Source organism: Monomorium pharaonis, chromosome 9, assembly GCF_013373865.1.
Source record: "Monomorium pharaonis isolate MP-MQ-018 chromosome 9, ASM1337386v2, whole genome shotgun sequence".
NCBI classification, from domain to species: Eukaryota; Metazoa; Arthropoda; class Insecta; order Hymenoptera; family Formicidae; genus Monomorium; species Monomorium pharaonis.
The window spans coordinates 19,791,392-19,805,590 of NC_050475.1; the positions used below are offsets into that span (position 1 = coordinate 19,791,392).

Consider the following 14,199-nt stretch of genomic DNA (forward strand, 5'->3'; position numbering starts at 1 on the left):
TGCGTAATCGAATCGATCATGTCTATTAAGGAGCTTTACTAATAGAGCCGAGCGCGCCCATTGGACGAAGTAGATATACATAAGTAAATGCACAAGTGCAATAACGGTGGAAAATCAAGTCTCGCAGGGATTTTACATCTCATAACTTTGCGTAGCGCGATTTATTCTCACTCGTTATGCGAGAAATTTAATCGTGCCTTGCTAATCTGATTTTCTTTTTTTCATTTTAGATCTATACCGATTGTAAGAAAATGTTAATATTAAATTATACAGTATTGTGTATTTTTATATTCTATCTTTATATTTTCCTTTTATATTGATATATCATAAGTTCAGTGCATCTTAATTTTATGAATCATATTAAATTAGATATTAGATACTTTCTGAATATTTAATAATACTGTTATTTATTGAAATAATTGATGTGAAAGGATAGTGTGTGTGTGTGTGTGTGTGTGTGTGTGTGTGTGTGTGTGTGTGTGTGTGTGTGTGTGTGTCGTATGTGAGAAGTGGGAAGAGAAGGGAGGAGAATTAGTAGGAATTAGCCAATAAACCACGCAATATCGATATTCCTTCATTTTCGTGAAACAATGCGGAGAATTCGCGGACATCTCGAAGAGCGTTCTAATCTAAAGGATGTTCTGAAGGCATCGATAGAATCAATTGCAAATAGCACAAAATTCGATTAAAGGATTTGCAGGAAATCCACGGCGATATCTCGGCGTTACAGCTATGGCTGAACTATTACAGAGAGAATATAATAAGCTTTATGTGTAAGATTGTAGATAGGATTATAATTAACCTTTTTTCGAGGTTGCAAATTCTATAACTAGTTTAAAATGGAGCTTTACTTAAAAACAGTTTAAATCTTCCTTTAATGTGTGTGTGTGTGTGTATGTGTGTGTGAGATCAAATATAAAAAAAGATTATATATTCTATTATTATATACGATTCCCTTGTAAATTTAAAGCTGTCAATCCAAATTTATAGCAAACAGCTTTAAATCTTAAGCAAAACAAATAGGTAATAAAAGATATAATCTTCAGATTGTAATAGAGATATATTTGTATTGTGGCTTCTATTGTAAGATTATTGTAATGTTTATTAGGATTTTGAAAAGGTAAGACTAAAGACATGTTCTATGAATATTATGAATATTTTCACCTCATTATATTCAATGTAGCAGCGTTTACCTGACTACATTGTATAACGTCATATTTTAATATCATTAAATCGCTAAATGAATAATGCGAGGCCTGTAATACAGAAAATCCTTCTTTATAAATTCTGAAATGCACGAAATTAATGTCTAATTCACTTTATCCAGGTTAAAGAAATCGGCTAAAACACAAAATTGTTCAAAATGTTGTGTTTTTTTATAAAATATAACACACGATTCTACATTTAAAAAAATGTGTCTTCAGATTCTGGTTAAACCTATCAGAATTCCAATTAATTCAACAAGACTTTCCAGTGTATGGATCGACAATTATTTAATTGTTTTCTGTTCCTGTATTTTTTCATTTCTTCATTTGCGGTAAAAAAAACAGTGTCAAAAGAATTACAAATTCGAGGACAAACAGAATTACGAAAAAACAATGAAGAAAAATATTAAAAAGGAAGCGAAACGTGTTTTAAATGCGATGTAATTTAAAATTTAAATTAAAATGCGTGATTTTACCACACATGTTTAATCTTAGAGTTTTACTGTGAATAAATTTTCATTCAAATGCTAATTCAAATGTAATACATGTTCTATTATTAAAATTTTGATAGCTGTTTAAAATAATATTAATAAAATCTTTTTACATTAAAGTAATGTTAGTTTAGTTATTCTAATGCTCTGTAACCCACAACGTGGAATTAATCTAAAAAATTTTTGAAATGTAAAAAAAATTTTAATTATGTGGATAAATTTTCATCCAGAGTAGTATTAACGGCTAAAAAATATAAGCTTTAGGGTTAAGAGAGAAGAGAAGGGAGAAATGTGTGTGTGCTTTTGTGAGAGAGAATACCACTCGTGGAGACTAATTAATTGAGCGTGTGAGCGCTGAATTCGGGTCACCGAAGAAGAATCAGCAGCTGTGTTGCACCAAAACGATCTACACGAAGAGAAAAAAAGTGTGATATTTGCGACTATGATTGCACGACTAGAATAGTAAAAATAATTACAGTCAGGAATATTATTTTTATTATAATATTAGTAATAATAGTTGTATGCTTATAGTGAGTGCTTCTAATGATTGTTGTTTAGTACTACTTATTATATTAAAATTTCCATTTTAATTAAGGCAACCATAGGTATCATAAGTTGCCTGGACCAATGTCATGACTACGAAAACTTTAATATAGTTTAAACAAACTATGATTCATGTTGTTGAATAACTATAAAAGTACGGTTGGTATGAATAACTATAAAAGTCCAAAAATGACTGTAAATTATAATAATATTATAGTTACTGTAACTATTTTTTCTCTCGGTGTACTCTTTTTATATCTATGAGATTTAATCAAAGAATTAAAATATCGCTGTTGGAAACAATTATGTCTTCAAACCATCATGTTCTTTCGCTCTAATTTTCTATGAAATGAATAACGACTCCGATAAGTGTTTTTAAGAAACTCATCACTGCGCTGAAACTAAATCTATGGTATACTGTTGCTTAATTTCAATAAAATACAACAAAAAATTATTGATTCATATTAAACTGTTACTTAGAATCTTATGATAAAAAAATTTATTTTCGTTAAACTGATGAAAGGATGGAAAATTCCTCACGTCTTTGATTGTACCTTCCGGCGAAGAGAAATTTAAATTTCTCGTTTAACTCGGATTAATCAGATTTCGGAATATCCGGAGAACAGCTTATGCGGAAGAGCCGCTATGATCACGATGCGGTGAGCACCTACCTACCTCATCTACGCGATACTATGCACGGAATTTGTGAAGGACGGCTCAAAGTCCTGCGACGCGTCTCGACTCGATCAGAGTTAATCGGGAATGGAGCGAGAGAGGGCGAGAGAGAGAGAGAGAGAGAGAAAGCTCAATTAAACACGCTCATCGTGAACGCACGTTCGCATCTAATCGCGCGAAAAGATGTGCGCACACGCGTACACGCGCGGAAAGGATTCCGCGCGAGCTAAAGACGAGTGCCGCGACGAACTATTAACTATTTGACATGCATATGGAATTTCAGTATCGGGACGCGGCTTACTTGCATCGGGAGATTCCCCGGCTGAATCTCGGGAATTCGCGATCTGACTTTCGCAAACGGCGAAATTCCTGCAATATCGCAGACCTCTTGTGGACCTACTGTCGTTTACCATGTACCTGTCTCTCTCGAGTGTTTCACCGAGGGTCCGACGAGAAAGTGGGTCAGCACTAATAGTGACCGCCGACTAAAACTTGCCTGTAAAATGGGTTTTTAATTAAATAACCTCGTATCATCTTCATCCCTTTTTAATCCTACGCTTTTTTACATTTTGTCTGGAGAAGCTATTATGTTAACATTTGCGATTCACGCCCGTCTGTTAAACGTCCAATTTGTTGCAAGTCATGATATATATATTTACAAAAATCGCAATACACATACCCCATAGATATTATTGTTATATATTTATGAAGATCACCCAAATTGATTTTCATTCTTGAATATACGTGTAAAAGATTTTCTTTTTCTAAATAAATATTATGACAAAAGCGAGAGAGGAAGAGAGCCACGTGGCTAGTCAAAACCTCTCCATTCCACAAAACTCTCCAGTGAGTTTACCTCCATTGTTTCAGATAAGGACATTCGTTTATCCGTTCCTCGACGTTTATCTCGTTAGCGTAACGTAATTATTGTTAAGAAAACGCACTCCGTGCAACGAGCCGCGCGGTCTCGAACTCTTTTTATTGGCCCATGATACAACCCACTTCTACCAGTTTGCACAAGTGACGTTTCGCTTTTTCGTACCATTAGCCGTGGTCACGCGGAGGCGCGATTAAAGGCCGAAGAGGGAAGAAAACGTAGCCTTAAAGAGGTGCTTTTTGCATGCGACAAGGACGATCCTTTGATTTCGTCCCCTCTGCACGAAATCCACGAGTCATCGTTTGTGATGAAAAATGGCGCCTTTTCGACGCAATGAATTTTGCAAGTATCCCTCGCGCGTTTTTCCTTCCAGAAAGAGAGAGAGAAAGAGAGAGAGAGAGAATCGTGTAATCATAGGGTAAACTCGGATAAAATGGCCAGTTTTTTTTAATGCAAAAAACATACTTTTAGTTTTATTATTTTTTAATAGCGTTTGGTACATTAATTCACGGAAGCTTTAAATATGTAAAACTATCGACATTAAAGAAAAAATACTTCATAAAAATTTTTTATTATCAAAATATTAAAACATGAACATTGACCATCTTTCACAACTTTTAGGGAAAAGATGGCCATAGTATTACAGAACAGTTGGCTATATCTTTTTTATGTACTTAACATTTATAGAATAATAAAAAAACTTATAATTTTGCATATTTAGTTTTATTGACATATATTATCACATATTTAATTTTATTTTTAAACATTTTTAATATTAAATGTTCACACAAGTTTAGGATTAATTTAACTCATTGTTATTACTAAAAAAAAACATATATGATATGTCAAATTAAAATATTAGATACACAACTTAATTCTTGTCTTTTTTAATAAAATATATACATAAACATCCCGAAATGTCATGGGGTATCTTGCCCAAACTGTGAGAGAAAGATAATCATAATATTTATTTAAAAAATAGAAAAGAAAATAAATATAATTACACATTACAATTTACATACGTTACGTGGGTAATGTTCATTGCGACACAACTGTAATTTATTCGACATTGTGGCAATTTCTAATAAACATGTGAAAAACTTTGCAGGCAAAAGTAAAAACGTGATATGACATCCACAATATCGTTATTTCGAATAGTATACGCACATAAACTACAATATTGATTATCTTTGAAAATAATTACGAGAATACATTATTTAGCAATTATTGGAGAAATTATAGCCATTAGCCATCTTTTCCGTATGGCCATTATACCCTAACTTACCCTAATCGTGATGAATGAAGAACTCTTTGCGACCGCTCAAAAATATCCCGTAAAGTATAGGTGTAATTTAGAGAGATCTGATAGCGAGAGAGAAAGATTAGCGATGACAGTAGAATTCTCTTCGTCGAAAGAGATCTTGAAAAATGCCAATAAATAGACTCTGGAATAGACCGAGTCTCCATTGTGCTGCCATTGCGAAAATAAAAGCGTTGAGCTTCGAGACACATATTGACGAAACACCGCTTATGCTCAAGCGATCTATCATGCATAGAATGACGATGTTGATCTTAATATCAGTGGAGAGAACCTTTTATTGAAAGTCGATCATTAAAATTCCGCATTCCGGCCGCGGCGCCAGCGGGAGCGCATTTCCCCGCCGCATTGTGGCGAAGTGTCACGTGAAATGCCGCGCACTCCTAAATATTCACTTGACGAGAATTAATTACATTCTGCCGCGCGCGAATGCAACCCCGCGCTTCCAACAGGAGTTTTCACCCCGCCCCGGTGTCTACACGAAAGGGCTGAATTTTTCCCAGCGCGGGGAAAAAAATTACCCGAGTATTTCAGTTTCTCACTTCCCGGCTCGCATTTCATTTACCTCGGGACACGGGTGTGCAACGTAGATAAAAAAAAATTTCGACAAGCAATCAAGTACGTCAAAGAGAGATTTATGGTAAGTATATTTTAATTTCAATGAATTAAACGTCCAATGAACGTAATTATTATTTCTTAATTAATATATTTCCCTTTCTCTAAAAAAAAAAAGTAGATTAAAGTGACTTTTTATAGATGTAGTTGAGGGTTAAAGCGACTATTGGGAAAAAGACTGTAGAAGTTACGAGTCGAGAGAGAGTACTTCCAAAAATATACTCTCGCACACATCTATCATTTAGTGCCTGAACCTACGGATACTCAAAGCTATCGTAAGCCCTCAAGATCTCGATGGACGAGGAAGAAATCGATTTAAAACGAAATGGTTGCGTTCCGCGCGGACCCAAAAAGAGTGCCGTTCATTGAAGTCGCCTCGTCCGGGAGAAAGAAAGGAGTACGTGACATTCTCGTTTCAGAGAATGAACAAGATTCGCCGACGTACTACGACGCGGCGGCCCACGGCAGCCATTAAGGAACGATGCCGAGGACGTTGATCGATTACAAACGAGACTCGCGGCGAGAAGGAGGCGACGAATCTCGCCGAGGTGCATTCTTTTCTCCGGGTTCTATTTTTTTTCCCTTTTTTTTCCTTTCTTCTTCAATGACGACGAGCCTCGGCTTACAAAGGAAACCGCACGGTACGATTCGGCGGGACGGCGGAAAACTACTGGCACAGTACGACGACGATGAAGAACGAATGTATCGATCATGTCATCGGTGTGCGACACTTTCGTTAGAGTCGCCTTAATTAATTCTGCCTGGAATTTCCAATCCCTGCGAACTGTATCGCGACGCTCGATGTAATCCGTAAACTCTCGCGTAACTGATAAGCGACTACCGGCGAATTTGAATAGCACCTTATCGCTACTCGACGGCATGCAAGACGGATTGGCAGGGTAAGGACGCCTGATATGAAATATGTGCCTAATATGAGACCCAATTATTTTACAAACGCGAATTTTTTTTTTTATAAATGTTACTCTTTCATGTTGGTAACTGAGAACCGTAAAGCGGCAGCCGCGTAGCGCACGTGTACGACTATGCATACAAAGATTTTGTTTCCGTCACTTAAAAAAATTTGTCAATATGTTATGTGCTACATTATTTACAATATGTTACATTTGCATAAGTATAATAAAATGGTTTTTAATTGAAAATGTATTCCTTTCACATTTAATTTTCTAATGTGGAATTATTTCATATTAAAAGAACCCACTGTCCAATATTAGAACACTTTTTTTTAAAACGTACAAATATTTCAAGTCTAAGAAAAATCATTATAACAAGCAAAAGGCACATTTAAACCGTCAATACATTTCAGCGATGAAAGTTTGAAGTTAAAAGTTCGAGAAAAGTTCGCTACTTGAGAAAATATAAGCTTTTAAAATGTGTCTCACAATAGGTACTTTTACCTCCTACAGCACGAGAAATTTAAACTGTATTAAATTTAATACGAAAAATATTACAATTGCGTAACGTTGCTCAAGAGGCCAAAGTTTTACTCGGCGACGACCGTCAGAAATTCGCGATTATCGTGTATATTTTACGTCGTTTGTGAAGTTTCCTCTCACCTTGACGGACAAGTAATTCGACCGTACATACGTGCCTCCATCGATTTTCTCGAGAATTCGCGAACTTCTCTCTCTCTCTCTCTCTCTCTCTCGGTCTTTTTCTTTTTGCTCGCAGGGCCGAGTCAACCTCATCGATCATCGCCATCCGAATCTATCCCCGACTTGCACGAAAAGTTTTCTCTCACGGGGACGAAGGGAGGCTGATTTTGCAATTAACTTTTTATACCCGGCGAAATTCCATTTCACGCTCTAAAGTGCAGCTCTCCGCTCCGCTCCGCTCCTTTGAGGCTTCCTCTCGATCGACGACACGAAACAGCGGCGTCGACTTTGATTACTCGCTCTATTAATGTCACGTCGAATAGAATAACCGCGGGGAGATGATTATCAATCTCAGCCGCAACACGACGAGGTAGCGACAATGAAATTTTTCCGGTCAGCGATGTACGTTCCGGATCTCTTGTGGAATAACATTGTTATATGACGTAGCCAAAATGCAAAATATTAGCGAGGGATTGCGTGCTTGGCTCTCAGCAATCTGTCTCGGGGCTTTATTCGATTAGTAAATGTTAGATTCGTTATGCTATGTAGATAGATATTTGTACTTTTGCCTTCACGATAATTGTTATCAAACTCGCGCTCCTACTTTTTGTTATACAAATTCTCAGAATCTCGGAAAAGGTATGGGTACAGTAAAAAAAATTGCTGTGACGTAAATTTTCTTCGTTGCTAATTAAGGTAAAAATCATGCTAAATGGGTATATTCGCGTTATTGCGAGCAGCGTTTCGTGGAATCAGGAAGCAGATACTGGAAGTAGAATGCTTACGTGGTCTGTTCGTTCAACTGCAACGTCGAGAAAAGTTGTATAACTTTCGTTCGCAGCGCCTTTACATTGTGATTTACGTGGCTTTTTACGATGCTACGAGGAAGTTTGTTGTTCGACTTGACGATAGCCGTAAAAACGCCTGTGCCGCTTGAAAATCTGTAATTTATCTGGTGAATTTCACGCGCGGGGTGCGCGAGAGGGTTGTGCGATAAAAAAAAGGGACAAAGATGACGGATGAGAGCGATTCATTACAGCGAACGTTGTTGCGTGATCCGAAAGTCAGATCGTAAGCGTCAAGTGAGATATCCGTGTCATGTCAGCGATGCGAAACCGTGCGCCACGTTAATCTGTTGAAGAAGCTATTTCGATTGCATAGCCTTGTTACTCATCCGCGATCCCAACACAATTTACAGGCAGGTAGAACGCGAGAATTCATATAAAATTGATAAGCAATTTAAATACGTAGAGAGGTAAGAGAGAAGACTCAACGAGTCCCTCCTGTTTTCGGAAAATTCGTGCATAAGTTTCGGCGAGACTTTCGACGCCTGTACGATCAATTTTCATGAAACGACCGGCTGTTTTTCCCTTTCGCTCGATTGGCGATTAATCTAGCGTACGCTAAACTGCGGTGCTTCTCGTGCGAAAGCCCACAAAAGTATCATACGTTTCTCGCACAACTTCTTTGAAACTCGCTAGAACTTTTATATTGATTTGCTCTGAACACTTCGTGTAACTTCGAAGCCTTACTTATGGAAATATAACGTGTATTACTATGTTTAGCGAAAATGTTTTGCTGTTTTTAAATTAAAATAAAAAATGTGTGAAAGAGAATTTTGAAGTTTGAAGTTTGATGTAGGAAACCGGTCGTCTAAAACATATTCCCTTTGAAAGTATTAAATTTATGAATAAAAATAATTTAATATGTAAGATTAATGTAAAAATTATTGATACTAATATTCATTTCATTTATAACTTATCAAATAAAAAGTTTAAATATTTAGAAATTTATATTCAACGTCCTCTTGCCAAGAAGCTTGAACTTTGATCGCGTAAAATATAAAATAATATATTAATTTTTGTCTCTATTACTCATTTATATTTTGGTTACTAAATGTTGCTTATATTAAGCCAAACTATAAAATATTGCAAAAGGTAAAATTTAGACGACCGGTACGCATTCAGCAACTCTCCCTTACATTTCAGCGAAAGTATTTACGATACAATTTCGTAATATCACGATATCCGAGAAAAGAAATCTTTTGAAACGGGGAACGCATTTGCAGGATGCCTTAGTATTAAATGGGAACGCGCAAGTATACCCTGTAAAACAGGAAATTTTTCGCGATAGCGGAAATATTGTTTCGCGCCGTTTCGCGAATCGATACGGCTGAATGTACGATCGCATGATCCGTTGGCGCGCCGACACGCCTCGGCGCGTTCGGTGAGTCATTACGCGCGGGAATTGTGCGAATATACACAGGTGACCCGTGAGAGAAACTCGAGCAGAGAGATACGAGTAGTTCTGGGAACGCGTAAATAATCGCGCGAATAATACACTCTGTAGACATGGCGGCGTAACCGATATTTGCCAACCTTCGTAAAAAAAAACATTTGTAATTTTTCTGTGGAAAAAATGGCAAATGTTTGATGTCGGTCAAATTTCGGTTTCAAATCGCATGGAGCGCGCGGCAAAATAAAAAAAAAAATAACGCGAAGAAATTTCATTCATCCAGCGTAACCAAGATGAAAATTTATAGCACAATTATTAAAGTAGAATTGATTAAAACACTTCAATTAAAGACCATACAATATCAGGGTAAAATTTATCAAAATAAAAAAAATTGCAGTCTAAATTTATGCTCTTGTTTTTCCAGCAACAGAAAATTTTAGTCATAAATGCTCAAATTTTGGCGTTGAAACCACACACAAAAAATAGCACAACGAATTTAATTTAGTTTGATTATAGCTTGGTAATAGTTTATATATAGTGTAAATAATCATATTTTGCAATTTTAGGTAAAAACTTCTAACTTGTAATACATAATTCCTCGTTTTACAAAGACCCTTAGACGTAATAGAACAATTAATAAAATTTTTATACTATTCATAAGTACCGTTTTGAGACGACATCCTCAAGTGTTTAAATTGTAGTAACACAAAATGTTTTTACTATTTAAAATTTTGCTTAATCCTCAAATCAAAATTATATCAATAAAATTGTCATAATGTTTCTAAAACTTTTCCATTATTATAATATAGCGAAGTTTGTCACATCCTTAGTTAACGATGGAATCATATTTTTCTTCGTTATTGATGATGATCAATACAACTACGTCAAAGTTCTAATTGATATCACAACGCTATCACATCGTGACAAACGTCTTGCTGCGAGCAGCACCATCTGCTGCCGCGCGAAGGTTTCTTTCGAGAGTTGCGGAACATTCGTCATCGCGTTGAAATCGCCGTTGCTATACATCGCAACGCAAGCGCGCGACATGCATCATCGAGGCGACAGAGGAGAATCGAAATTGCGGTGTACGCAATGACCACCGGCACCATTGGACGCGGCACCGATGGATAATGGAGGGACAATAGGGAGGCAGGATTGAGTGCCGGAGCGCTCAGGGCGACATAAATCAGTTTTCGATAAAGCGAAACGCTCGATGTATATATCGACGACCGAGGCGCAAGAATGCACGTAATCGCGCGTTTCGCACCTGAGTGACAGACAGATGCGTCGAATACTCCGAATTGTACCTGACGCAAACACTTTGCATATATGTATGGTCACCTGCACATTATCCAATCGGTCGAATCTGCGCACAAATCTGTAATCAGCACGCTATATTCTTAGAGTCCGTGAATTGCTCCAAATAATTCTTTGATTCATACTAGGTCGATTTATAAATTGAAATAAAATAAAACAACAGTCTCCATCAGTTAAAGTTTATGATATGATTTTCATTAATTCGTGTAAATTTAACAGTTAAATATTTAGAAAAGTTGTTAATATCAATGTGCGTGTGAGCAGTATATATTATAATTTTAAAAACAAATAATTTTATATATTCAATAAACTCTGCAATGATGAATTTCAAAGAAATGTTTTTAATGTTTATGTATAAGTCTCATGTAATTATAGATAATTAAAATGGATAAATAAATTATGTTAATGTACATTTTTAATGCGTGGTTGTATGTAACTTATTAAATACAATCTACTAAAAGAGTATCATAATTTCAAGAAATTATTAGAGATTTAAAAATATTATTACAGTAATTTTTCGTTTATTTTTTCCTAAAAATAAACAATGAATGAAAAAGTGATTTTATATCACAATAAATAAAAATTTAAAAATGTTTAAAAAATTTAATAATTAATACATGTATGTCTGTAAAATACCTAGTTTCACCAATCTTATCCATAATCAGAATCTACCTCATTTACTCTTCATTTGCAAGAAATAATTTAGATCGCAAAGGCTTATCGGATTACAGATACACTTAATATTTACGCGAGATCTCCTATTTAATACATTATGTTGACGATTCGTTAGCAAAACGCTGCTTGTGATAGAATTTCCATGAAGATTTAAAAGACCAGAAAAAAATAATTATAAACATATTATAAATTTTGTAATTATCTCCGATATTATTCGAAGCATCCTCTTTAGATAAGGAGTCTTTTGAATGTGAAATAAGTAATACTTTCCCGAAATTTGCGTTTTCCGCTAAAGCCGCTTAAGTTAATGAAACGGTCGCGAAGCTTAAAATGTACCAATTTCGTAACCGCGAAAACCTTCAACTCGTATTATTTCAATACCGTATTAGAAATAGTCCGGCGTACCGACAACAGACGTTTGACACGCAACCCCCGGCCGGTGCAGCGGACTCGATATATCGCTTTACTCCCCAGTGACGACAACCGTCAAGATCGTGGATTCACGATCCCGTCGATTTGCGATCGGTACACGCGAGGCGCGCTATATCCCCGGAAAGTTTTCCACGCGGAAAGAACACGCCGATGCAGTTTTCCAACGAGGCGGAAACAAACGAGCGACATTGGACGTGCTTCTTCCCGGGAGCAGGAGGCCGGGGGAGGATTACGGAGATCGTATCTCGTAATTGTCGATCGCGTCGACAGCTGGTGCACGTTCGGCAAAGTGCCGTTGTCGTCGTCGCCGCCGAGTGATTCCGCAACTTCGTAATGCCGCGCGCGCTTAAATCGCCGTGAAATTGATAGTCAAGTCGGCGGGACCGAGAGCTAAGCGGGGTAAAGTGAATCGCTTTGCCAAGCGGTACCAAGCGATTTCGAGACCAAGTGTGCAGCTGTCAGCGCGCGGCCTCACGCGCGTGCCGACGTTAAAGCGAGGTGGATCGATGGCGAGCTCGATCGAAGCGAGGGACGACGTTGTTTCACTGCACCGCGGAAACTGTTAATTTATGCAGCAAGTCTTGCCCTACGCAACCCTTTCTTTAGCCGCCAACGAGAGTTGCCCCCCCGTCGAGCCGGACGTGAAGTTGGATGGATAACAGTTACGCATGATATTATGTAACATCGCGTGTCTTGGTGTAAATTTCATGTTCCTGACACCTCTCCCTCCTTCTTTGTAACACCGAAAAAATTGTATTCTCTGGTTAAGAAAAATTCCCTTTCATTTTTATAATAATCTTTTATGAAATAGGCGCCAAAAGTAATTTCTTAATTTCAGAGAAAATTCTTTTAATGATAGATCAACACAGCAGATATTTTTATTTTTTTATAAGGATATATAAGTAAGATTAGAATTTTCTTATAAGATTTATTTAATACACGACTGCTTTACCACAAATATAAAAAGAAATGTAATTTTAAAATATTAAACCTTACTGGAACATGCTGTTTTCCACAGATCATCAAACACCGAATTTGATTGGACTGCACGTTAAAACTGCTGTACACTAATTTAATCTAAGTATAAAAATAATGTGACACACTCTCTAAATTACAATCAGTAAAAAATCAATAAAATCAGTGAAAATACAATGATTGCAATTTAGAGAATACAGAGAATAAAATATAGTCTGCGTAAAAGAGCATTCTCCAGAGGTTCATTAAAAAAATAAATCATTCTTAGTTTCAAAGAATATTTTAGAAAAAAAAAATTCTCAGCCTGAAAAATGTGAAGAGGGTTTATCAAGTACGGTCCTCTTATCCTGAGAATACAATTTTTTAATAAAAAATTTAAAAAATTGCACAAGCGTTTAGAAAAAGGATAACGCAACATTCACAAAATCAGAATTTTATGGAAAATTCGGTTTCCGAGAATCATTTCAATAGTACGAGAATTGCTCGTACATATATATTTGCGTGTCATTATTGAATGATGCAACAAAGCATGTTAAACCGTTGCGAAAGGGGAAGTTGGAAAACAAATTCTATTTGTAATGTTACAGTAGAAAACGTTTAATTGATATTAACACAACAGTATTTCGGGCTCCAATTCTGCTTGAATATCATATTGAAACGTTACATCCGTGATTAAAAGACGCGGAAAAAAAAATCCGCTCCGAATAAAATTCAACGAACGGGATTCAACCGCGCGCATTCACACATCGTAATCCGCCACCGAGAAAAGGCTAACTAAATGTGCGTATAACGCGAGCGAATATTTATGGATTAAAAATCGCCGTGCAATTCCGAGAGTTATATTTATACTTACATCGATGTTACATCTCCCTCTCCCTCCCTCTAATTATAGCTATGGTGCTTTCTTGACGTTCTCATAATTTGCAACGCCTACAAAACGTCCGCTTGTAAACGATTCAATTATCGTCGACGCTGCGAGCCATATTGATTTTGCGATTTAAACTTTTCGGCGCGCAAATTTCGCGGACAAAGAGCTCGCGATTGCGTGTATGGATGTTACAGGGTTACACAACGTGCGTCCTAAAAATATTTTTCCTCTATGATTATTACCCCCCCGGGATAAAAAGAAAACCATGCGATCACGCGTGGTTAAAATACTGACTGCCATGAGGGATTACATTTTATCAAATTTTTTTGCTTTATTTTCTTGTTAAATGCATGAAAACGT

General features: G+C 36.5%; 1 protein-coding gene across 7 annotated transcripts in view; it reads right to left on the reverse strand.

Moving 5' to 3' along the window:
* The window catches only part of LOC105838590 (pleckstrin homology domain-containing family G member 5), a 149,592-nt gene that overhangs the window by 68,501 nt on the left and 66,892 nt on the right, over positions 1 to 14,199 (reverse strand). The window lies entirely within an intron of this gene.